Below are 24869 nucleotides of genomic sequence, written 5' to 3'. Positions count from 1 at the left end.
AACAATGGGAACTACGAACCTGCAGCCTGTGAAAAGGAGACCCCAAACACAGTAAGATAAGCAAAATGAGAAGACAGAAAAACACACAGCAGATGAAGGAGCAGGGTCAAAACACACCAGACCTAACAAATGAAGAGTAAGTAGGTAGTCTACCTGAAAAAGAATTCAGAATCATGATAGTAAAGATGATCCAAAATCTTGGAAACAGAATAGACAAAATGCAAGAAACATTTAACAAGGACCTAGAAAAACTAAAGAGGAACCAAGCAACGATGAACAACACAATAAATGAAATTAAGAATACTCTAGAAGGGATCAATAGCAGAATAACTGAGGCAGAAGAAAGGATAAGTGACCTGGAAGATAAAATGGTGGAAATAACTACTGCACAACAGGATAAAGAAAAAAGAATGAAAAGAACTGAGAACAGTCTCAGAGACCTCTGGGACAACATAAAACGCACCAACATTCGAATTATAGGGGTCCCAGAAGAAGAAGAGAAAAAGAAAGGGACTGAGAAAATATTTGAAGAGATTATAGTTGAAAACTTCCCTAATATGGGAAAGGAAATAGTTAATCAAGTCCTGGAAGCACAGAGAGTCCCATATAGGATAAACCCAAGGAGAAACACGCCAAGACACATATTAATCAAACTGTCAAAACTTAAATATAAGGAAAACATATTAAAGGCAGCAAGGGAAAAAAAACAAATAACACACAAGGGAATCCCCATAAGGTTAACATCTGATCTTTCAGCAGAAACTCTGCAAGCCAGAAGGGAGTGGCAGGATATACTTAAAGTGATAAAGGAGAAGAACCTACAACCAAGATTACTCTACCCAGCAAGGATCTCATTCAAATGTGATGGAGAAATTAAAACCTTTACAGACAAGCAAAAGCTGAGAGAGTTCAGCACCACCAAACCAGCTTTACAACAAATGCTAAAGGAACTTCTCTAGGCAAGAAACACAAGAGAAGGAAAACACCTACAATAACAAACCCAAAACATTTAAGAAAATGGGAATAGGAACATACATATCGATAATTACCTTGGATGTAAATGGATTAAATGCTCCCACCAAAAGACACAGGCTGGCTGAATGGATACAAAAACAAGACCCATATATATGCTGTCTACAAGAGACCCACTTCAGACCTAGAGACACATACAGACTGAAAGTGAGGGGATGGAAAAAGATATTCCATGCAAATGGAAATCAAAAGAAAGCTGGAGTAGCAATTCTCATATCAGACAAAATAGACTTGAAAATAAAGACTATTACAAGAGACAAAGAAGGACACTATATAATGATCAAGGGATCGATCCAAGAGGAAGGTATAACCATTGTAAATATTTATGCACCCAACATAGGAGCACCTCAATACATAAGGCAAGTACTAACAGCCATAAAAGGGGAAATCAACAGCAACACAATCATAGTAGGGGACTTTAACACCCCACTTTCACCAATGGACAGATCATCCAAAATGAAAATAAATAAGGAAACACAAGCTTTAAATGATACATTAAACAAGATGGACTTAATTGATATTTATAGGACATTCTACCCAAAAACAACAGAATACACATTTTTCTCAAGTGCTCATGGAACATTCTCCAGGATAGATCATATCTTGGGTCACAAATCAAACCTTGGTAAATTTAAGAAAATTGAAATCGTATCAAGTATCTTTTCCGACCACAACGCTATGAGACTAGATATCAATTACAGGAAAAGATCTGTAAAAAATACAAACACATGGAGGCTACACAATACACTACTTAATAACGAAGTGATCACTGAAGAAATCAAAGGGGAAATCAAAAAATACCTAGAAACAAATGATAATGGAGACACGACGACCCAAAACCTATGGGACGCAGCAAAAGCAGTGCTAAGAGGGAAGTTTATAGCAATACAAGCCTACCTCAAGAAACAGGAAACATCTCAAATAAACAACCTAACCTTGCACCTGAAGCACTTAGAGAAAGAAGAACAAAAAACCCACAAAGCTAGCAGAAGGATAGAAATCATAAAGATCAGATCAGAAATAAATGAAAAAGAAATGAAAGAAACAATAGCAAAAATCAATGAAACTAAAAGCTAGTTCTTTGGGAAGATAAACAAAATTGATAAACCATTAGCCAGACTCATCAAGAGAAAAAGGGAGAAAACTCAAATCAATAGAATTAGAAATGAAAAAGGAGAAGTAACCACTGACACTGCAGAAATACAAAAGATCATGAGAGATTACTACAAGCAAATCTATGCCAATAAAATGGACAACCTGGAAGAAATGGACAGATTCTTAGAAATGCACAACCTGCCGAGACTGAACCAGGAAGAAATAGAAAATATGAACAGACCAATCACAAGCACTGAAATTGAAACTGTGATTAAAAACCTTCCAACAAACAAAAGCCCAGGACCAGATGGCTTCACAGGTGAATTCTATCAAACATTTAGAGAAGAGCTAACACCTATCCTTCTCAAACTCTTCCAAAATATTGCAGAGGGAGGAACACTCCCAAACTCATTCTACGAGGCCACCATCACCCTGATACCAAAACCAGACAAAGATGTCACAAAGAAAGAAAACTACAGGCCAATATCACTGATGAACATAGATGCAAAAATCCTCAACAAAATACTAGCAAACAGAATCCAACAGCACATTAAAAGGATCATACACCATGATCAAGTGGGGTTTATCCCAGGAATGCAAGGATTCTTCAATATACGCAAATCAATCAACGTGATACACCATATTAACAAATTGAAGGAGAAAAACCATATGATCATCTCAATAGATGCAGAGAAAGCTTTCGACAAAATTCAACACCCATTTATGATAAAAGCCCTGCAGAAAGTAGGCATAGAGGGAACTTTCCTCAACATAATAAAGGCCATATATGACAAACCCACAGCCAACATTGTCCTCAATGGTGAAAACCTGAAACCATTTCCACTAAGATCAGGAACAAGACAAGGTTGCCCACTCTCACCACTATTATTCAACATAGTTTTGGAAGTGTTAGCCACAGCAATCAGAGAAGACAAAGAAATAAAAGGAATCCAAATCGGAAAAGAAGAAGTAAAGCTGTCACTGTTTGCAGATGACATGATACTATACATAGAGAATCCTAAAGATGCTACCAGAAAACTACTAGAGCTATTCAATGAATTTGGTAAAGTAGCAGGATACAAAATTAATGCACAGAAATCTCTTGCATTTCTATACACTAATGACGAAAAATCTGAAAGTGAAATTAAGAAAACACTCCCGTTTACCATTGCAACAAAAAGAATAAAATATCTAGGAATAAACCTACCTAAGGAGACAAAAGACCTGTATGCAGAAAATTATAAGACACTGATGAAAGAAATTAAAGATGATACAAATAGATGGAGAGATATACCATGTTCTTGGATTGGAAGAATCAACATTGTGAAAATGACTCTACTACCCAAAGCAATCTACAGATTCAATGCAATCCCTATCAAACTACCACTGGCATTTTTCACAGAACTAGAACAAAAAATTTCACAATTTGTATGGAAACACAAAAGACCCCGAATAGCCAAAGCAATCTTGAGAACGAAAAATGGAGCTGGAGGAACCAGGCTCCCTGACTTCAGACTATATTACAAAGCTACAGTAATCAAGACAATTTGGTACTGGCACAAAAACAGAAATATAGATCAATGGAACAGGATAGAAAGCCCAGAGATAAACCCACACACATATGGTCACCTTATCTTTGATAAAGGAGGCAAGCATATACAGTGGAAAAAAGACAGCCTCTTCAATAAATGGTGCTGGGAAAATTGGGCAGATACATGTAGAAGTATGAAATTAGAACACTCCCTGACACCATGCACAAAAATAAACTCAAAATGGATTAAAGACCTAAGTGTAAGGCCAGACACTATCAAACTCTTAGAGGAAAACTTAGGCAGAACACTCTATGACATACATCACAGCAAGATCCTTTTTGACCCAGCTCCTAGAGAAATGGAAATAAAAACACAAATAAACAAATGGGACCTAATGAAACTTAAAAGCTTTTGCACAGCAAAGGAAACCATAAACAAGACCAAAAGACAACCATCAGAATGGGAGAAAATATTTGCAAATGAAGCAACTGACAAAGGATTAATCTCCAAGATTTATAAGCACCTCATGCAGCTCAATAACAAAAAAACGAACAACCCAATCCAAAAATGGGCAGAAGACCTAAATAGACATTTCTCCAAAGAAGATATACAGATGGCCTACAGACACATGAAAGAATGCTCAACATCATTAATCATTAGAGAAATGCAAATCAAAACTACAATGAGATATCATCTCACACCGGTCAGAATGGCCATCATCAAAAAATCTAGAAACAATAAATGCTGGAGAGGGTGTGGAGTAAAGGGAACACTCTTGCACTGTTGGTGGGAATGTAAATTGATACAGCCACTATGGAGAACAGTATGGAGGTTCCTTAAAAAACTAAAAGTAGAACTACCATACGACCCAGCAATCCCACTACTGGGCATATACCCTGAGAAAACCATAGTTCAAAAAGAGTCATGTACCAAAATGTTCATTGCAGCTCTATTTACAATAGCCAGGACATGGAAGCAACCTAAGTGTCCCTCATCGGATGAATGGATAAAGAAGATGTGGCACATATATACAATGGAATATTACTCAGCCATAAAGAAATGAAATGGAGGTATTTGTAATGAGGTGGATGGAGTTAGAGTCCATCATACAGAGTGAAGTAAATCAGAAAGAGAAAAACAAATACAGTATGGTAACACATATATATGGAATCTAAGGAAAAAAAAAAAAAGGCCATGAAGAACCTAGTGGCAAGACGGGAATAAAGACACAGACCTACTAAAGAATGGACTTGAGGATATGGGGAGGGGGAGGGGGGAGATGTGACAGGGTGAGAGAGTGTCATGGACGTATATACACTACCAAATGTAAAATAGATAGCTAGTGGGAAGCACCCGCATAGCACAGGGATATCAGCTCGGTGCTTTGTGACCACCTCGAGTGGTGGGATGGGGAGGGTGGGAGGGAGGGAGATGCAAGAGGGAAGAGATATGGGAACATATGTATAACTGATTCACTTTGTTATAAAGCAGAAACTAACACACCATTGTAAAGCAATTATACTTCAATAAAGATGTTTAAAAAAAAAAAAAAGGATGGCTTAACCTCCATCCACCATCTTCTGCCCTCTACTTCCTAAGTACTGTGCCATCCTCCTCACTGTTTCCTCCAGATAATTATCATTATTGTCTACTCCTTTCTGATATTGCCACTTTTGTAGACTATGCATCTTTAAACTTTGGCTTGTCACCTAGTGCAGAAATTCTACCAAGCTGAAAAATAAAACCTTTTATCAGCTCTGTAACAATACTTGCAGTTATTTCCCAGATGTTTGGTTGGTCATATTAGTCAAAATGGGTTTATAACTATTAGAAATCACTGTGCAGTTTATTTGGGTTCAATTTTGTTTTGTGTCTGTCTGAGTACTCTCCACCCTATAGGACTCAGAAGAGTAAGGAGGAAATGACAACTAATGATGCAGCTCCTACTGTGTTGCACTAGGAATGGCATTACATAGAAGAAATCAACCACTGTACAATTCTTGTAGTTAACTATCTTCAGTTAAGTAGAGTTTTAATTTAAATGAAGCTTAGCTAATTTTAAGTGTTAAGCAATTTTACATTAAAGTATTCATGAGTGAGAAAAGAATTTTATCCTCCTACTTTAAGGATGACATGGCTTCCACACCATGAACTCAGAGTTTCTACACTTCCCTGACTGTGTTAAACTCCGGCTTAGTGCATCACCTGGAAAAAAGTGTGATTTTATTACATGCTAGAACTATGACCTTAAAAATGGAATATTATTTAACCTCTCTTAGTCTTAGTTCTCTCACCTTAAAATGAGGAATAAAATTTATCTTTCCTTGTCTTGAAAGTTTGGTTGTGAGGCATAAGTATGATAAACATCGAAGTTGTATAATAAATTACAAGTGTTTTGTACTTCTTATTATTACAAATGAGAACTCAACATCACTATGAATTTTGAGCTTGACATAATCATTGTCTTAGCACAAATATCTTTCTGGTCACTTCAATTACCTCACCTCCTCTTTTACACACTGTGAGCCTGTTCTTCAACTACATGAGGGCTACATTCATTTCCAATCATAACAACAAATGTTTTCAAACACCCTGTGTGGACAGAAGCTCCAAAGATGTTACCATATCTTTTTGACATTGACAAGCCACGTTTCTGGTATCATCTCTTTAATTCCTCAGTAGACCTTGCAAAGCAGCTCCTTCAAACCTTGTTATCTCCATTCAAATCTTTATTTCTAAATTTCTGAGTTAACTGAGAAACTTGAAAACAGATAGCCTAGTTGATCCACATTTACCTTGTTTTCCATATCAGTACATATTTATTCTATTTCTTCTAATGCAGCATTTCCTAAGCTGTGTTATAAAAATGACTAGTCCCACAAGAATCTCCAAGGGAAAAAAGTCACAGGTGTATTTTATTTGATTATTTGTCTCTATTTAACACTGTTTTCCGTTCTATTTTTCATGAAAATCATTTCTATTTTTTAGTATCTGTCTCATCATTCTCTCCTAATTCTCTTCCTATTCTTTTAGCCCATCCATTTCAAATTCATTGCAAAATATTTTTCCCTCATTTTTCTTCTTAAGCAGGTCTTTCACTGGTTACTTTGGTTTCCCCTCTTTTTCCCACGCTCTACAACTTATTCCTTTCATTTTATCTGTGCCTTTAACTACTACACAGATATCATAAACTACACACACACATATTGCTGACTCGGCATCTCTACTCTAAGCCCCTACTCTATGCAAAAAAGAAAAAAGAAAAGAATTCAATGAAAACTCAACTCTACACTACAACTCCAAAATCTACCTAACCTTTTGAAGTATTTTGTTTTTTCACTGAGTTATTCAAGGAAACTAGCATAATACTAAGTATAAACTTTGCATGTAATTAATAGATGTTTACTTTTTAATGGTATTTAAATCTATCTGAAATTAGTGTGTGCCCCTAAAGCTATGTTAAGGCACATAAAAAGATAGGGCAGAATTAGGAAACCTAATCCCTGTCACTATACAGTTCTTCTAAAGCCTAGAACATTCAACTAACATGATGTCTACAAGTACTTTCTTCAAAAGTTTAACTGTAGACTCTTTTGATGAATGAGGACTGAAGAAATCAGTTTAACTAGAAGAAACTTTACTTTCCCTCATTTCTACTGTGCTAAGTAAAACCATCTGAAATCCTTTCAAAAATATTCCTGCAAATATGCCACTTTTTAAAAACTTAATATAGTTGCTACACACAAGGCCACATTCTTGACTTAGATTTACTTATTTCGATGCATTATTTTTTAACCTCAGCCAGCATTTCTGAGCATACAGATACTGGCTAGTGAACAGCCTGATCTCATGCATCAGCAACAAAATATTTAGCTATACTTTATTAGAGATGAGGGTGTAAAGGGTGAAAAGAACACAGTGTGAGTCACACATCTGGATTGAATTTGTCACACTAAACTGCAAATAAATAAATTTGCAAACTGCACAAGTTTTTATGGAAGATACTGATGGAGAACAAATATGAAATGTGAAGTGTTTTAACTCTCTTTTCTGGCTCTAAGGCTAATTTAAAGCCAAAAATAGTTTAAAATGAAATAGAGAAATAATAAAAAATCAAAGACCTACGATTTAATGTAGACCTAAGGCACATCTTAATGCACTCCTCTTTGTTCTTTAGATGAGGATTCTCAAAACTGTCTGTTTGCCCTGAAACTACTCTCCATAAAACTGAACACTCCCCCATCAAGTGATGGGGGATTTCCATGAAATATAAACCATAATAGACCTATATATAATTTGGTGTTCATTTTTTGAACATTTCTCAAATCAAATTAAAAAAAAAATCTACTTTCATAGTGCATCTTTTTATAGTCTTCATTTGTTCAGGTTCTATGAAAATTTTGAATTAGAATTTGGCTTTAATGTGTTTGGCTTCTAAATGTATAGTCTGAGATATCATTTCTTTCCCTGTGGTTTCCTGATATTCTTTTAGTGAATTATTTTAAAGTTTTTTTTGGCTAATTTTTGTGTAATTTAAACTCATATTATCATATTATCTGAACTTAAACACATAGTCTCTATGTACAGAATTCCTTGTGGAATAAATTCTCAGTCACAGATGCCTGTACTTAGATATCTTTCAGAAATTGATAATGTATTATTCATTAGAGCATAAATTAAATTTCATTTAAAATAAATGATTAAAAACTATTAAATCTAGAATATATTGGCAAGGCAGTATAATTTTAGTGGGAGGGTCATCATATTTGAAACCCAAAATAAACTACTTTCCAACTGGAGCCACAATATTCATTTTGTAATTTTGACGAATTTATTTAGCTTCTTGGTTTCATTTCACTTATGTGTAAAAAGCACAATATAAAAACCTAACTCTCTATGAGGAGTGATGTTCTAATGAATGTATGAATGTGAGGACAATATTCTGTAACCACAAATTATTATATATTTCCCAGTTATTGGAATTAATGTTTTCTTGCTTTGGTTCCTAGCAAATTGACATTTTTAGGACTTTCAGTCTCTTTCTGTAGGCCAAAGTGGGAGTTTAATGTTAGCTTTATGCATATAAGACACTAATAAAGCTGAATAATATTTAAATGTTTTCTTCTTTCTTATTCCCTTATGGATCCTCTCACCCCTTCTACTCACTCCCCACTGCCACTTGTGCACTGCTCACTGTGAACAATGAAGTGTCCCTGTCATTTGGATAACATCTAGAGAAAACACCTTGTCACAAAACACTGTAGATTCTTCACATGTATTTAAAGCAGTCATATGATTTTCATTATAACCTGTAGGAGAATGCAACCGTTTAAAATTTTTTTTGAAACTTTAATAGACTGTGAACATGATGGCAATCATGAAGTAGCAAACATATTTTGACTCTCCATGTAATCATATTTAAGTTTGTTACCTAAGGTTTACTTAAGATTCATTTTAAATGGTATGTTTTTGAGCAGTTACAATGTCTGTAATTCAAACTATGGAATTTATGTTTTGCAGTTTCTTGACCACTCTCATTTATCTTCTACATAGTCTAAATGTTTGCATTATCCTTGAGTTTTCACTTAGTAAAATTCTTAATGTTTTCTGAGAGATAAATCTAAATTAAATGTAATAAAAAGTATTCCATGAACTAATTCCTGTAAATTGTTATCGTATCTAATTCTGGGCTTTAAAGAGACTCAAAAAAGTAAGGTAGTTATTATAATGTATCTAATTAATTTTTCACTTCCATATACTTGAATTTTATCTAGTGAATATAAAAATCTGATATGGCAAAAAATTATATTTTATTGGATTAATTTTATATAGATAGAAAATGCATGTGAGGTGAAGGCTTAACATTTAAAATGTAATTTAGTGTTCTTTTCCTCATTAAAAATCTAGAATTGGAGTCATATATGATTATATAAGATTGAACTCTATCATGAGGGATAATTCATGTCTAATGTAAGAAAAGTTTCTAAAAGCTCTACCTTATTTCCTAAACTAGATGGATACCATAGAAAAAACCAAAGTGGAGAGTGAGAGAGAGAAAGAGAATGATTGAAATTTACTTTGCAAATATCAGTGAAATTGAATAGCAAAGATATATGAGTACATGTAGAGCTTGTCAATGACAACGGGACATAGACTTTAGAGAGCAAACATTTAGATACTTAATGTTCATAAAAAAACAACAAAAAATACTTTTAAAATAATTCAAGATAGAACTCTTTAGAAGTTTGACCAAAGTAAATGGTAACACAAATTAATGATTGCCAAAACATCTTTTAATTTCAAGCACAAAGAAAAAATCCTATATGCATTCACGAAAAATATTCAAATTACTTAAATAGAAAAAAATAAACAATAAGTTTGCAATAGACTTCTCCTGGCCAACATTCGAGGCAAAATCACCAAAGGATCTGGATTCTAAAGGATATAGATAGAAGAAAATTGTAATCCAGATGCTTCAACAAAGTTGTTCATCAGGACAGCAGCAGAAAAATCTCAAATGTGCTTGGCTTTGTTAACAAACCCATTTAAGAACAAAACCCCATTCCAGACTTCATTGTGTCTACAGAATCATAATGAAATAGATTGAAATATAATGTTGGGAAGTGAAATAAAAGGTAAAGGTATAGCAGGAAAATATGCAAAAGGCAGAAAATTAGTAAATTTTGTAATATCACATAAAGTTGAATAAAGAGAAAGCAAGATTCAATAACATTACAAACAACAACCATTTCAAAAATAAGAACAATGACAACAATTGACAACAATGGAAGGAAAATGTATAATAACTGCATATTTTTTCTTAGTTGAAAAATATAACATATAATATATAAAAATTAGGGAAAATACCAATACTAATTGGCAGACATAAAATAGTAAAGGAGGAGATTAGCATCTTGGTGCTAAGCTAATAAAAATGATAAAAATTAAAGATATAGAATATCGTCTATCTACCTATCTAGCAACCTAGTCACCAAAATCCATATTTTCATTGGCAAAAAATTTGTAAGAGGTTATTAATTGTGACTTTTCTTTTAGCTTGGAATATCAGAAGAAAGCCTAAGACTGAGAAATAGTTGCATTCTTCTACAGTTTAATATAAAAATCATATAACTGCCCTAAAATACACATGAAGACTTTGCAGTATACACTTAAACTATACAAAGTTATTATGAAACAGATTTTGAGACTCTTAACTCAATACTCATCTAGACAGTTTTAATTAGGCTGGACTACATATCTGACCCAGGGACACTGAAGAAACTAGGGAGGCTGCAGAATAAGAATGTCTTTGTAGAGAGTTATCAGATACCAAGGTGGATGGATCCTTGAAAAGGACTGAGACTGCTTCTCCCCTAGTTTAATCTAGTGATGTTGACGCTTTGAGAAGCACATAGAGGATCTGGCATAAGTCTTTTGACATAGGTATGTCAGGGATTGCTATTTAATTTGCAAGCAAAAATCTGAATGACAATACACTGGCTAGCAGGAAGGAAAGGAGGACTACCTTGAGAACTGCCCGGACGTTGCAAGTTTGGTCAAGCAAAGACACTTACATGCCTTCTGTGAACCTGATATAGACACTGAAGAAGGGATCTCGATGTGAGTTATTTTACAAAGAAGCACCCTCGAAAGAACTGCACTGAGAGGTGTAGACCACTGGAAGACAGGGACTGTAAGGAAGAGATCATAGTAGGCTAAGATAAGGAGGCACTGTCCCTGTCAATGAACTACAGTCCAAAGAATCCAGAAAAAGGGTTTCTGAGGAAGCCAAAAAAGCATCCCCTAAGAGAAAGCAGAAGCTTGGGTGCCCATGATGTGCCAGACTGCATCTCTTCTAGTTGTATAAGTCCTTTCCCATTAGGCCTGACTCCAGAGGGGCCACAGATAGCAGCTTGCAAGAAGAGAAGGAAGGAAAGAGGGCAAGAGAGGAGACCAGTCATTTATTCTTCTCCACTTATTACCAGTTTCCAGCCTAAGGAAGCATCAGTCTGGGTATGCGATGACAGTAAGGAGTTTTGAGAATAAACTGTATTTGTTTATTACCTGAGACTCATTATAAAAACCTGAGATTTCATTCAGAATTAAACCAACCAAACAACAAACCAACTAAACAAACAAACAAACAGCAACAACAAAAAGTCAAGGGAACAATTTTAAAGGATAACTATAAAACTGAATAAATTTGCTTTACTTGTATCTTATTGAGACCAGCTTATTCAAGGCAATAGGAAAGAAGTAGAGTAAATACTATGCAAACCAGCAAACAAACAAACAAAACAAAACAAAATGTTTCCATAATTTTTCAGGATTAACCAAAACACAGAAAAAAGAATTAAAATTTATTTTTTCTCATTTCTATAGTGTTTAGGAATGGAAGATATAAAACTCTGTAATTTAGTGTATGCTACCATATAGTTCCTCTGTTAAAGCAAAAAAAGGAAGAAAGGAAGACTTTATTCAAGATTATTGTAATAGGGCCGAGATACCAGAACTCATTTGAGTTCAACTCCATTGAAACAAAGGGCTGGAGAGTTTGTAATAGCTGGAGTGGGAAGATCATAGGCTACCTGTTTTTCACTGGCCTCACAGAAAGGAAAAGTATTCTCTTACCTTCATGACAGGAGGTTGTTTTGTAACTTGGAGAAAAGCACCCACCCAAATTAGGATCCTGCCCTCCCACAAAGACCCTGACAAAGGGGTGCTATCTTCCTAGATGATGACATTTCAAAGGGATGGCTCCCAGGTACTTGGGTTATAAAATGGGCAGGGGTCTTTTAAAAAAGATTTACACCTCAAAGGGGCAGAGAAAGAACTTACAAATATTTTAAAGTAAATGCTCTAAGAAAAGGAAAGTGATTGCATATTGATACATAAACTGCATTTTATGCATTAATATGAGATGGACTGACATCTTTCTACAGCTGAATCTTAATACCTAAATTTCACTTTGTTATACTTTTTTATTCAATTAGCTTTCACTTACCTTAGAGATGAAAGGATCAAAATGAACAACCCAAGTGCATTTACTTAAACGAATCCAGTTAAAAGGACTCAAAGAGCTGAAAAAAATATTTTCCTAAAACATATTTTAGTAGTAAACCTACAGAGTTAAATATTCACTGTTGAGATTCAAACAAGTGGCCTGGAAGATCAAGTGTTAGAAACATCTAAGCCTCAAGATACAATGTAAATGACTGAAAAATGAGGGATAATTAAGAGATTTGCCAGCATTTTTTATTCAATTGATAAGTTCTATTCTTTCTTTAGCACTCTTAATCAGACACATGATTTTACTTTTATTTGTAAGCAATATTCATACTATTTCCCATCATAAAATACATCCTCTTTCCACTACCTCCCAATTTCTCCCCTATTTCTTCCTCTTATAGGTGAAAACGTTTTTTATCTTCCCCTTCCCCAATTCATCTTTTCCTTTTTATACCTCCAGTGAGTCTGTATCACTGCAAAAACAAACAAACAAACAAAAAAAACAGAAATAATGCTTATATGTGTATGAAAATGGGATTTAATTCAGGGAAACAGGTGTAAGGAAAGGTGTTGGATAGGTGTGGGAATCAAGAGGCTATGCATGATGCTGATGCCTTGTGCAGCTGACTTAGATGATTTGATCTTTGAGTCTGGCTGCTATTGCCACTGAAAGTGGTTTCTCAACAGTCAAGTCTCTACCTTGCTTGAGAATAGAAATAGACAAATCTGCATAAAGTCTGTTGCACAAACTTGGGAAGTGAATCTATGTATTGGAAACTTATTTGCAACCATAAATGTTGCAAAAGAGGATGAGATGTTGTGTTTTGTTTCACCTATCCAGCTTCTGCTACACCTAAACACTTACTAGAAGGAAGTAGAAATGGGTACCGAATGTCAACTGATTACATACAACACAGTACAGCCTTTGTCTACTCAACATTTAAAATTTACCTATCTACTTACCCTAAATTCTAACTCAACAACAGCAGTAACAACATAATGCATCTCCTGCTCAAGAAACAAACACTGCTCAACCTCTCCCCCAAATGGATGAGCAAGGTTATTTCAGTCTTTGTAGTTCTTTCTGTATGTATTCTAGTTAATTACAATCTGTATCTGTATTCTAGTTAATTACAATCACCCTACATATTCTATAACCTAAGGAATAAATTATATAAGTAGCTACCAATAACAATCCTATAAAATAACTGGTAAAAAAGTAAAAGGAAAAGGATAATTGGTTTATATATAACACATAAATAAATTTGGTAAGGTCAAAAATATGAATAGCTATTACATTCTTTATTTTTGCACTTTGTCATAACCTTATTTATAACAGTCTTCCTTTATTGTTTAAATATTCTATCAGTTCTAAAATACCCCCTTTAGTTGACTAGCAATTTGTAACTGATGGGGTGACTTAAATGGTTATATATGAAATATCTGAGTGTTGAGGGTCCTGCCTGGATGAGTTACTATAATTGTTTACTAATTTTATCACTGGTTATGGAAGTACCAGTGTCATCCCAAATAATTCCCTAGCTTCCAGACATATTCCTACTGCCCCAATCCCATGTTCCTTAACAATAAGAATGAATTACTCCAGATAACATAGTAACCTGCTTTTGACCTATTTGTTCAATGGCATGAGGAATCCATATTTTCAGAGAAGGGACCTCAATAACCAATTTAATAGAACCATTGTTCTGTCTTTTAATGGAAGCACCTCCCTAAGAATATTAAGTCCTCTTGATGAACAACGTCTAAAGATACAAAATGAGAAGAAAAAGTGTAGAAATTGGTCATTAGAAGTCATGTTGAAAACAGCCATTCCTACTCCCACCCCTTGGTTTTCAGGTCCATGCATATTGGCCATGGTGTAAATAGCATCAAATATCATTTGTTGGTTTAGAACATGTATAACCTTTAAAAGAGTATCCAAACTTGCATGGTATAGGTTACTGTCTGGTATTTTATTGAATCTTCCAAAACAAAACAAAACAAAACAAAACAAAACACATAATAATATTATAGTAAGCTAGCTGACTCTCATTAAATCAATTACATCAAAAATAAAGAAGAGAAAAAAATCATTGTATCATATCAATAAATGCCAAAAGGGCATTTGATAAAATTCAACAGAGCTGTCTAATAAAAACTCCTAAGTATCACTGGACTAGAAGGCAATTAAATAAGTGTAATAAAGATTATCTACCAATACTCAAAAGGAAATATGTAATATGGTGACAAAATGAATTGTTTTCTGTTGAATAATTATCTAGACAAGTATGCCAACTATCACTATCAGAGTTTAACATTTCCTTGAAGGACTGGCAAATACAATAAGAGATGAAAATAAAATACCTTACACAAACTTCAGAAGGGACAAAATCACCTTGTTTTGCTAAATGAAAAGATGAAAATCTAGAAAATCCCGAAGTTAGTGTTGCTAGACTGAAGAAAATTTGTCTTCATTTTAATTCTAAATATTAGGGCTGAAATGAATAAAAACATTCTATTGGAAACAGTGAAGTTAATATGTGAAATACTTAAAGATACTTAAGAAAATAATACTCAGGAAAGAAATAATATCTATATGAAATAAAATAATGAAAGCATTAGCAGAGATAAAACAGTATCAGAAAACAAATGTAGGGGCTTCCCTGGTGGCGCAGTGGTTAAGAATCCACCTGCCAATGCAGGGGACACGGGCTCAAGCCCTGGTCTGGAAGATCCCACATGCCACGGAGCAACTAAGCCTGTGCACCACAACTACTGAACCTGTGCTCTAGAGCCCGAGAGCCACAACTACCGAAGCCCAGGCACCTAGAGCCCGTGCTCTGCCACAAGAGAAGCCACCACAATGAGAAGCCCACACAACACAACAAAGAGTAGCCCCCGCTTGCCACAACTAGAGAAGGCCTGCACTCAGCAACAAAGATCCAATGCAGCCAAAAATAAATAAAAATAAAAATAAATTTTAAAAAAATGTAAAGTTGTGTATAATGAATACCTGGATATCATCATAAAAATATCAGTTCTCCCATAATTAATACAGTCATTTATTGTTATCCCAATGGAATCCTAAAAGAGGATAAAATTATCATAAAAATCATTTTAGTTTGTATTCATTTGTACAAAAACCTAAGATAATGATTTGAGAGCAAGTGGTTTATATGGCAGATGATCTTAGGAAGAAAAGTCAAGGAAGAGGGTGAATGAGGAAAGGAAAAAAAATCCATAAGAAGTGTGATCATGGTGTCTGTTTGAGGGTACTGGGGGCTCAATCCATTGGAGTTACCTGAAAAGTGAAAAGAATGTTTCTCAGAATTGTGCACTGTACCACTGGGAGGATGTAGTGTTTTCCACCATCTTTATTCCCTTGTTCTTTAAGGATGGACCCAGGAGGCATTAATTCAGGGCTGCCCAAAACTTGGGCCAAAGAGGCTGACAGTCTTGCAAAAGATCTGGAGTCAGAAATGGAAAGACTTTAGATGAGAGCTTGACTTTGTCTAGGGTCTAACAGAAAGAGGTAAGTCTGAGTTCTCAGGGAATTAGCCAATTCAGATGCTGCTGAAATGAGAGATGGGACAAGGGGAAGTGACAAAGTGTAGTAAAAGTATTTGGAACAAAAATCAAATGAAAATAAATGATAACACTATTAAAATTTTAGTAGAGAATTTTCTTAGGATAATATTAAAATATATTAAGTAGACACTGTAATCAAATTTATTACTGAGGTAGGAATATACAAACCAATGAAACTCAATGGAGAAACTAGAATTAAATTCTCAAATATAACTTATTAATATATGTGAATATACAAAATTGATTCAGTGGAAAATAATGGTAAATAGTACCATAAAACAGTACCAGATATAAGATATTCAACTGAAAGAAAAAAACTGATTCCAAGTTTTCATCATATTCAAAACTAAAATCAAGATGAATAAAATACTTAAATATTTTAAAAAAGTAATGAAAACATTACAAGGAAATCTAGAATATTATACAAATTATTTGAGCATAGGAAAATATTTTCTAACAAGACTAGAAACCAAGGAGCTATAAAATTTTTTTTGGAGGAGAAAAGATATAAATATGGTCAATAAACAATAAACAAAACCAAAAAATGGGATCACAGTAGACAGACAAAAGTTAGTTTTTATAATGCCTAAATTATTTATTAGAGATTAATAAGAGAAATAAATAACAAAAAAAGACCAGGACCAGATGGTTTCCCAGGTGAATTCTACCAAACATTTAGAGAAGAGTTAACATCTATCCTTCTCAAACAATTCCAAAAAATTGCAGAGGAAGGAACACTTCCAAACTCATTCTATGAGGGCAGTATCACCCTGATATGAAAACCAGACAAAAATATTGCAAAAAAAGAAAATTACAGGCAAATATCACTGATAAACATACATGCAATAATCCCCAACAAAACATTAGCAAACCAAATCTAACAATCCATTAAAAGGATCATACACCATGATCAAGTGGGATTTATCCCAGGGATCAAGAATTTTTTAATATCTGCAAATCAATCAATGTGATACATCACATTAACAAACTGAAGAATAAAAACCATGTGATCATCTCAACAGATGGAGAAAAAGCTTTTGACAAAATTCAACACGCATCTTTATGATAAAAATTCTCCATAAAGTGGGCATTGAGGGAACATACTTCAACACAATAAAGGCCATATATGACAAACCCACAGCTAACATCATACTCTGTGGTGAAAAGCTGAAAGTATTTCCACTAAGATCAGGAACAAGACAAGGATGCCCCCTTTCACTACTTTTATTCATCATAGTTTTGGAAGTGTTAGCCACAGCAATCAGAGAAAAAAAGAAATACAAGGAATCCAAATTGGAAAGGAAAAAGTAAACTGTCACTGTTTACAGATGACATGATACTTACTATACATAGAAAATCCTAAAGACACCACCAGAAAACTACTAGAGCTCATCAATGAATTCAGTAAAGTTGCAGGATACAAAATTAATACACAGGAATCTGTTACATTTCTATACACTAACAACAAAACATCAGAAAGATAACTTAAGGAAACAATCCCATTTACCATCACATCAAAAAGAACAAAAAAAAAAGCTAAGAATAAGCCTACCTAAAGAAGTAAAAAACCTGTATTAGGAAAGCTATGAGACCCTGATGAAAGAAATTGAAGACAACAAAAACAGCTTGAAAGATACACCATGTTCTTGGATTGGGAGAATCAATATTGTTTAAACGACCATACTACCCAAGGCAATCTTCAGATTCAACGCAATCCCTATCAAGATACCAAAGGCATTTTTAACAGAACAGGAACAAATAATTTTAAAATTTGTATGGAAACACAAAAGATGTGGAATAGTCAAAACTATCTTGAGAAAGAACAGAGCTGGAGGACAGAGTCATGCTCCTTGACTTCAGACTACACTACAAGCTCCAGTAATCAAAGCAGTATGGTACCAGCACAAAAATAGACACAGAGATCAATGGAACAGAATGGAGAGCCCAGAAATAAACCCATGCACATGTGGTCAATGAATCTACGACAAATGAGGCAAGAGTATACAATGGAGAAAAGACAAGTCTCTTCAATAAGTGGTGCTGGGAAAACTGGACAGCTACAAGTAAAAGAATGAAATTAGAACATTCTCTAACACTGTATACAAAAAGAAAATTAAAACCTTAAATGTAAGACCAGAAACCATAAAACTCCCGGAGGAAAACATAGGTAGAACACTCTTTTACATAAATTGTAGCAATATTTTTTTGGATCTGCCTCCTAAAACAAAGGAAATAAAAGCAAAACTAAACAAATGGGACTTAATTAAACTTAAAAGCTTTTGCACAGCAAAGGAAACTACTGACAAAACAAAGACAATGTACTGAATGGGAGAAAATATTTGCAAATTATATGATCTATAAGGGGTTAATATACAAGTTATACAAACAGCTCGCACAATGCAACATCAAAAATACAAAAAGCCCAATTAAAAAATGGGCAGAAGAACTGAATAGGTATTTTTCCAAAGAGGCAATGCAGATTGCCAACAGGCAAATGAAAAGATGCTTAACATCACTAATCATCAAGGAAATGCAAATCAAAACCACAATGAGATATCACCTCACGCCTGTCAGAATGGCTATCGCCAAAAATGAAAGCAAATAACAAAGGTTGGCAAGGATTTGGATAAAAGGGAACCCTAGTACACTGTTGGTGGGAATTTAAATGGGTGCAGCCACCATGGAGAAGAGTATGAAGGTTTCTCAAAAAACTCAAAATAGCACTACCATATCACCCAGCAATTCCACTCCTGGGTATATATCTGAAAAAAAGAAAAACACTAATTTGAAAAGATACATGCATCACAATGTTCATAGTAGCATTATTTACAATTGCTGAGATATGGAAGCAACCTAAGTGTCCATCAAGAGATGAATGGATAAAGAAAAAGGGGTATATATACACAATGGAATACTACTCAGCCATAAAAAAAGAATGGAATATTGTCAGTTGCAGCAACATGGATGGATTTGGAGGGTATTATGGTAAGAGAAATAAGTCAGACAGAGAAAGACACTGTGTGATACCACTTACATGTGGAATCTTTAAAATATGACAAACTAGTGAATATAACAAAAAAGAAACAGACTCACAAATACAAAGAACAAAGTAGTAGTTACCAGTGGGGAGAGGGAATGAGGAGGGGAAATATAGGTGTAAAAGATTAAGAGGTACAAACTATCAGGTATAAAATAAGTTACAAGGATATATTGTACAACATGGAGAATATAGCCAATATTTTATAATAGCTATAAATGGAGTGTAACCTTTAAAAATTGTAAATCACTACATTGTACACCTATAACATATAATATTGTACATCGACTATACTTCAATTAAAAAATGTAATAAAAACAAAATGTAATAAAAATTGAAAAGAGACAAAATGATATTACAAAGAGGAAAATATTCAAAAGATTGATAAAAAATGAAGAGATGCTCTAAATCAAGAGTAATCAAAGAAAGGTGAATTAAATATACATTGTAATATCGCAAATATTGAAATATACTTAAAAAGTAGACATCATTCAGTCATTCCACATTGTAAATTTATAAATTACAAAGTACTTTTCGTTTCAAGTAAGAAAGAGGAACAAAGTGAAGGAAAATAGAAAAATAGATTTGGAAAAACTGCATATGGAACATATGTTACAATTAAAAGGCAGTTAAAACTGAAGAGAATGAAGAGAATTCCATAGTCAAGTTAGAAAAGCAAGATATTTTTTAAAAAGAATGTAAAATAATATTTTTTAAAATTTATGATTATAATCATAGAGACAATTTTGAGGTAAAAACATATTTGATAATTGCCGTGGCTTATCTCTGTGTAGAGATGCAAGCCTGTACTGAAATGATTGGAGGAGATGCAGATGGATGTCATTGCCACAGAGAAAAACAACATCTATGCTATGAATTCAGTTAACTAAAATGTATGATTGGAATTAATTTACATATGATTGTAGGAATAATTAACTTTCTGTCATGTTAAATTTTTCTTGCTAAGCTATATACATCATACAAATTTTAGAACATATATGCTGAAATATAGTACTAGCTGTTATTATTTTCATTTTTCTAATTATATAAGCAATATGTTATTAAAATCAAATAGTTAAGTAATTAATAATTAAATAATTCTAAATTTTATTTGAAATATTACACTTATAAGAACTCAGAACACCTGGACAAAGACAAGGTAATAATGAGTAAAGTCTTCAGATATAAAAATGTTACATAATCATATTAAAAAATATATAACAATCTTTCAGTAATAGAAAGGAAGATCAATGAAACAGAATAGAAAATCCAAAAGTAAGTAAATAGCATATATAATATAATATATGATGAAGATGGAAGTTTAAATCATTTGAGAAAAGTTGAAATATTATAGGTAATATTGACACATTTTGCTGGTTGTTTGAAACATAAAGCTCTGCTTCTCTCCTTGCATTAAAGGAAAAAAGGAATAAAAGAAGGGAAGGGAAGTCAGGGAAGAGAGATAATATCGAAATATAAAAGTGAAATAGTAAAAGTACTTCAGTGAATTATATTTTTATAATGGGAAAGTCCTTTTATTTTGATACAAAAATCAATAAGCCATGATGGAAATTAATAAACCTGACTACCACAAATGTGGTAATCATAAAACATACACAGAACCAAAAACATAAAAAATATATAAAACTAAAGACAAATTTTGACAAAAGATAATTTGTACAGATAATGGTTACAGTTAGCTCTGTATTTTGTAATTTCAGGTAATTAAAATTTTCTTCTTAATTATGTTGGATTGTTTCTTTTTCTACAGTAGCTTCTGAGGAAGTAGATTAGTTTCTGAGGGTTTCCATAGCAATGCGCTACAAACTAGGTAGCTTAACACAACAGAAATGTATTCTTTCACAGTTCTGGAGGCCAGAAGTGTGAAATCAGATGGTGGCTCTGAGGCAGATCTGTTCCATGGCTTTCTCCTAGCATCAAGTGGTTGCTGGCAATATTTGGCATTCCTTGGCTTGAAGTCACATCACTCTAATCTCTGCCTGTTTTCACATAACTTTCTCCCTGTGTCTCTGTTTCTCCTCTTATAAAGACACAAGTGTTTGGATTTAGGATCCACTCTTATCCAGCATGACTCATCTTAACTTGATTACATCTGTAAATGCCCTTTTTCCAAGTAAAGTCATTTTCACGGGATTCAGGAATTATGACTTCAACATATTTTGAGGGACACACACACACACATAGTAAATATATACAATTTATAAGGTAAAATTATTTTTTGCCAAAAAGCAACTTTAGCCTTCTGCTTTGTGCTGGCATCACACTAAGAGCTTATTGAACATTCCCCATGTATAATTAATAAAAGAAGATACTGATTCATTAACCATTAAGCCACCTTTTGAAATCATTCATCTTTACTTTTGTGCCTTGATTTACTGTTAGTTGCAGTTCTCAATACTTTAGGAAATAAATTATCTCACAGAGCCAAGTACTGGCTGTATAATGTGTGCACACATGTTCACATACAAGAAAAGAGTGTATATAAAATACCTGCCTTGTGTTTAAAGATTGCTTTGGGGGTAGAAGGAATCTTTAGAGGTAATGGATATAGGTCATGGTGATGATTTCACAGATGTGTTCTTACCTCCAAACCCATTGGGCTGTGCACATTGAATACATACAGCTTTTTGTATGTTAATCATACCTAAATAAAGTCATTTTAAAAAACTGCTGTGGGTTATTCATTCTTGTGTGTGCTGCTTTTCATTCAAAATAATCTAGAGTTTCTGAAAATACTTGTATTAGATTGTTTAGTCTTCTTCATTAATGCTCTTAACAATGCCCCCTATCTCATGTAGCATACTTCCATACATTCTCAGTTTCTAAATGAAATGTGATTGATTCATTCCGGGTGCAACTGAAGGTGTTTTTCTATGATATCACAATAAATAAATGTCAATTTGCCTTGTAAGATTTTACATAACCAGTTGTAACCCTTTCAAACATTACCTGATTTACTAATCCCATATTCTAGGGATTTCTTTCACTGATATTTGCCCTAAGAGGACCATGAGTTTTAGAATAAATTATTCACAGATATGTTATTTTTAAATGTTTCCTCACATACGTGTGTGTGGAAATTCTTAATAAGAAGCCATGAAAATGAAGCCCAATCAGAACAATAGGAAGAAACTATGAGATGACGCCTTTTTTTTATAAAGTAATTTTCTAGAATAACGAAGGAAAATAGTTATTAGCAGTATCATTTTTTACCTAGACTTTTAGCATTAGAGACCAAACTGTGGACCCACTGATATGTCCTAAAAGAACTTGCTGAGAGAGACTGCTGTACAGACAGCCTACCAGGGACGAAGGGACTTGCATCTGGGTGTGCTGGGTACTGGGGAATAGAGAAGAGGTGGAAACCCCTGTCAATCTCCCAGAGGTCTGTGTTTGGTCTGAACAGAGAGCTCTACTCACTGAAAGCTTGAGTCTCTTTGTCTTTCATAGGTATTCTTTTATTTCCAAACCTTATGACAGAGAAAGAAAGTGCAGGGAGGCCCCTTTTCAGAATTCTCTTTTTAGTGCAGCTGTACACAGATTTAAAAATCATTCTTTGATTTTTCAATTTACTCTCCTCTAAAGCTGATAATGCTTGAGGGTTGTGCTGAAGAGAGATTAGAGGCAGGTAATGGAAAGAACAGAAGTAGAGACACTTGTTTTCTACTATGGTAAATATGAAAAATTATCCTACTTTGATGAATGGAAACCTGATGTGCTGAGAAACACAGAAATAAGACAAAATGTAAATTAAACGGTCCTTTTATATTCAAAGGAAAATTCAAGTTATGTTTAGAATTGGGTTCTCTCCAGATGCAACTGAATGACAAGCTCTGTGTATCCTAAAAGAAATATTTTCTATAGACAGAAAAAAGGAATGAGGCCTGTATCTTTGTTTCTCTTTGTGTGCTGTATGGCAAAAGTTTTGGAAGCTTATCATTTTTATGTACCGTAACTGCTAGAGTAGCATTTCACAAACTGTGCTGAGTAACTCTCATTTTCTGAGAAACATTACAAGGAGTCTCTAGCCACAAACTGCCAATTGTTTTTTAAATGTTAGTAACATATTTCTTCTAATAATTTGTTTTCAACATATATTGATTTATGATTTATTTACTTGTCCTTTAATTGTCTGATAAATGGCCCTCTGGGAATTCAAGAGGGTAAAGGAGAGATGGAGAGATATCTGGCTACTTTTAAGCCAGATATTTCGAAAGACACACTAACATGTCATGTGCACTCACTATATGCTAGCCCCTGATCAGAGGTTCTATGCATTAATTCCTTTAATCTTCACAATTTGTGAGGTAGGTGTTAAATTAACTCAGCAAGGATGCTATTAGACTGAGATGGCTCTAATGCCACGGAGGCCTATGTAAGCAAACCAAAATCTAAGCCTTTAGATGCTTCTGGGTTACGAAATGTAAACGTAAGACTAACCAACCACAGTCAAATAGGCATTAAATGATAGGTGATCAAATAATGTTCTTGCTTTATTTTCCACCTCTTCTCTATAAGAGTCTTTCCCTGAGTTCCTGAACAGTGCGCTTCTCCTAACTACTTCTGGTTTGGTGCTGTCAGATTTCAATTGATTTTTGCTCAAATAAATGTTTAAAATTTTTCTTATTCCTCAGTTTATCTTTTATCACAGGTAATGTAACTATCACCATTTTACCAAAGGTAAAGAAGTCCACCTCTTGGTGACAGGACTGAAATTAAGATAAGTCGATCAAAAGAGGCCAGAAATATGCCCATACAAGCATAGTCACTTGATTTTTAATGAAAGTGAAAACTTGGCTCAATTTTATGGAGAAAGAATATTCTTTTCAACAAAAGGTGTAGAAACAATTGAAACTCAAAATGCAAAACTTGAACCTTCACCCACAAAATAATAAAACTTCTAGAATGGAACATAGGAGAAAATATCTGTGACCTTAGATTCAGCAAAGTGTTTTTAAGTATGTCACCAAAAGCATGACCCATGAAAAAATGATAATTTTAACCGCATCAAAATTAAAAACAGTCTCTCACACTGTTAAGAGAATGAAAAGACAGACTGAAGACTGGAAGAGGATATATATATACACACAAATTATACACATATATACATTTATGTATATAGATCACATTTGTGACTAAGGATATGAAACCAATGTATATAAATAACTTTTAAAATCAACAAAAAGAAGATATAATCAGATAAATTACAGGAATATGAAGAGACATTTCCACAAAAAGGATATACTTTATGGGTGGCAAACATATAAAAAGATGCTCAATGCCATTAATCATTGGGGAAATTCAAATTAAAATCAAAATGAGATACTGCTACCCATTCACTGGAATAGATAAAAATAAGATAAAATAAAACTGACAATAACAAGGAGGTAAGCAACTGAAACTCTCATACGTTGTTGGTGAGAACATCAAAAAGTACAGGTAATTTGGAAGAGAGTCTGGCAGCTTCCTGATTTATTTTAAAGCTTTGTTCTTAAGTAATTATTTCCAAAAAATGGAATTATGTTTTGAAATTTTTTGCACAAATTAATTTATAT

The sequence above is a fragment of the Balaenoptera ricei genome, chromosome 6 (assembly GCF_028023285.1).
Source record: "Balaenoptera ricei isolate mBalRic1 chromosome 6, mBalRic1.hap2, whole genome shotgun sequence".
Lineage (NCBI taxonomy): Eukaryota > Metazoa > Chordata > Mammalia > Artiodactyla > Balaenopteridae > Balaenoptera > Balaenoptera ricei.
The sequence above is the reverse complement of the archived record's forward strand: the minus strand, read 5'-3'. Positions refer to the sequence as shown.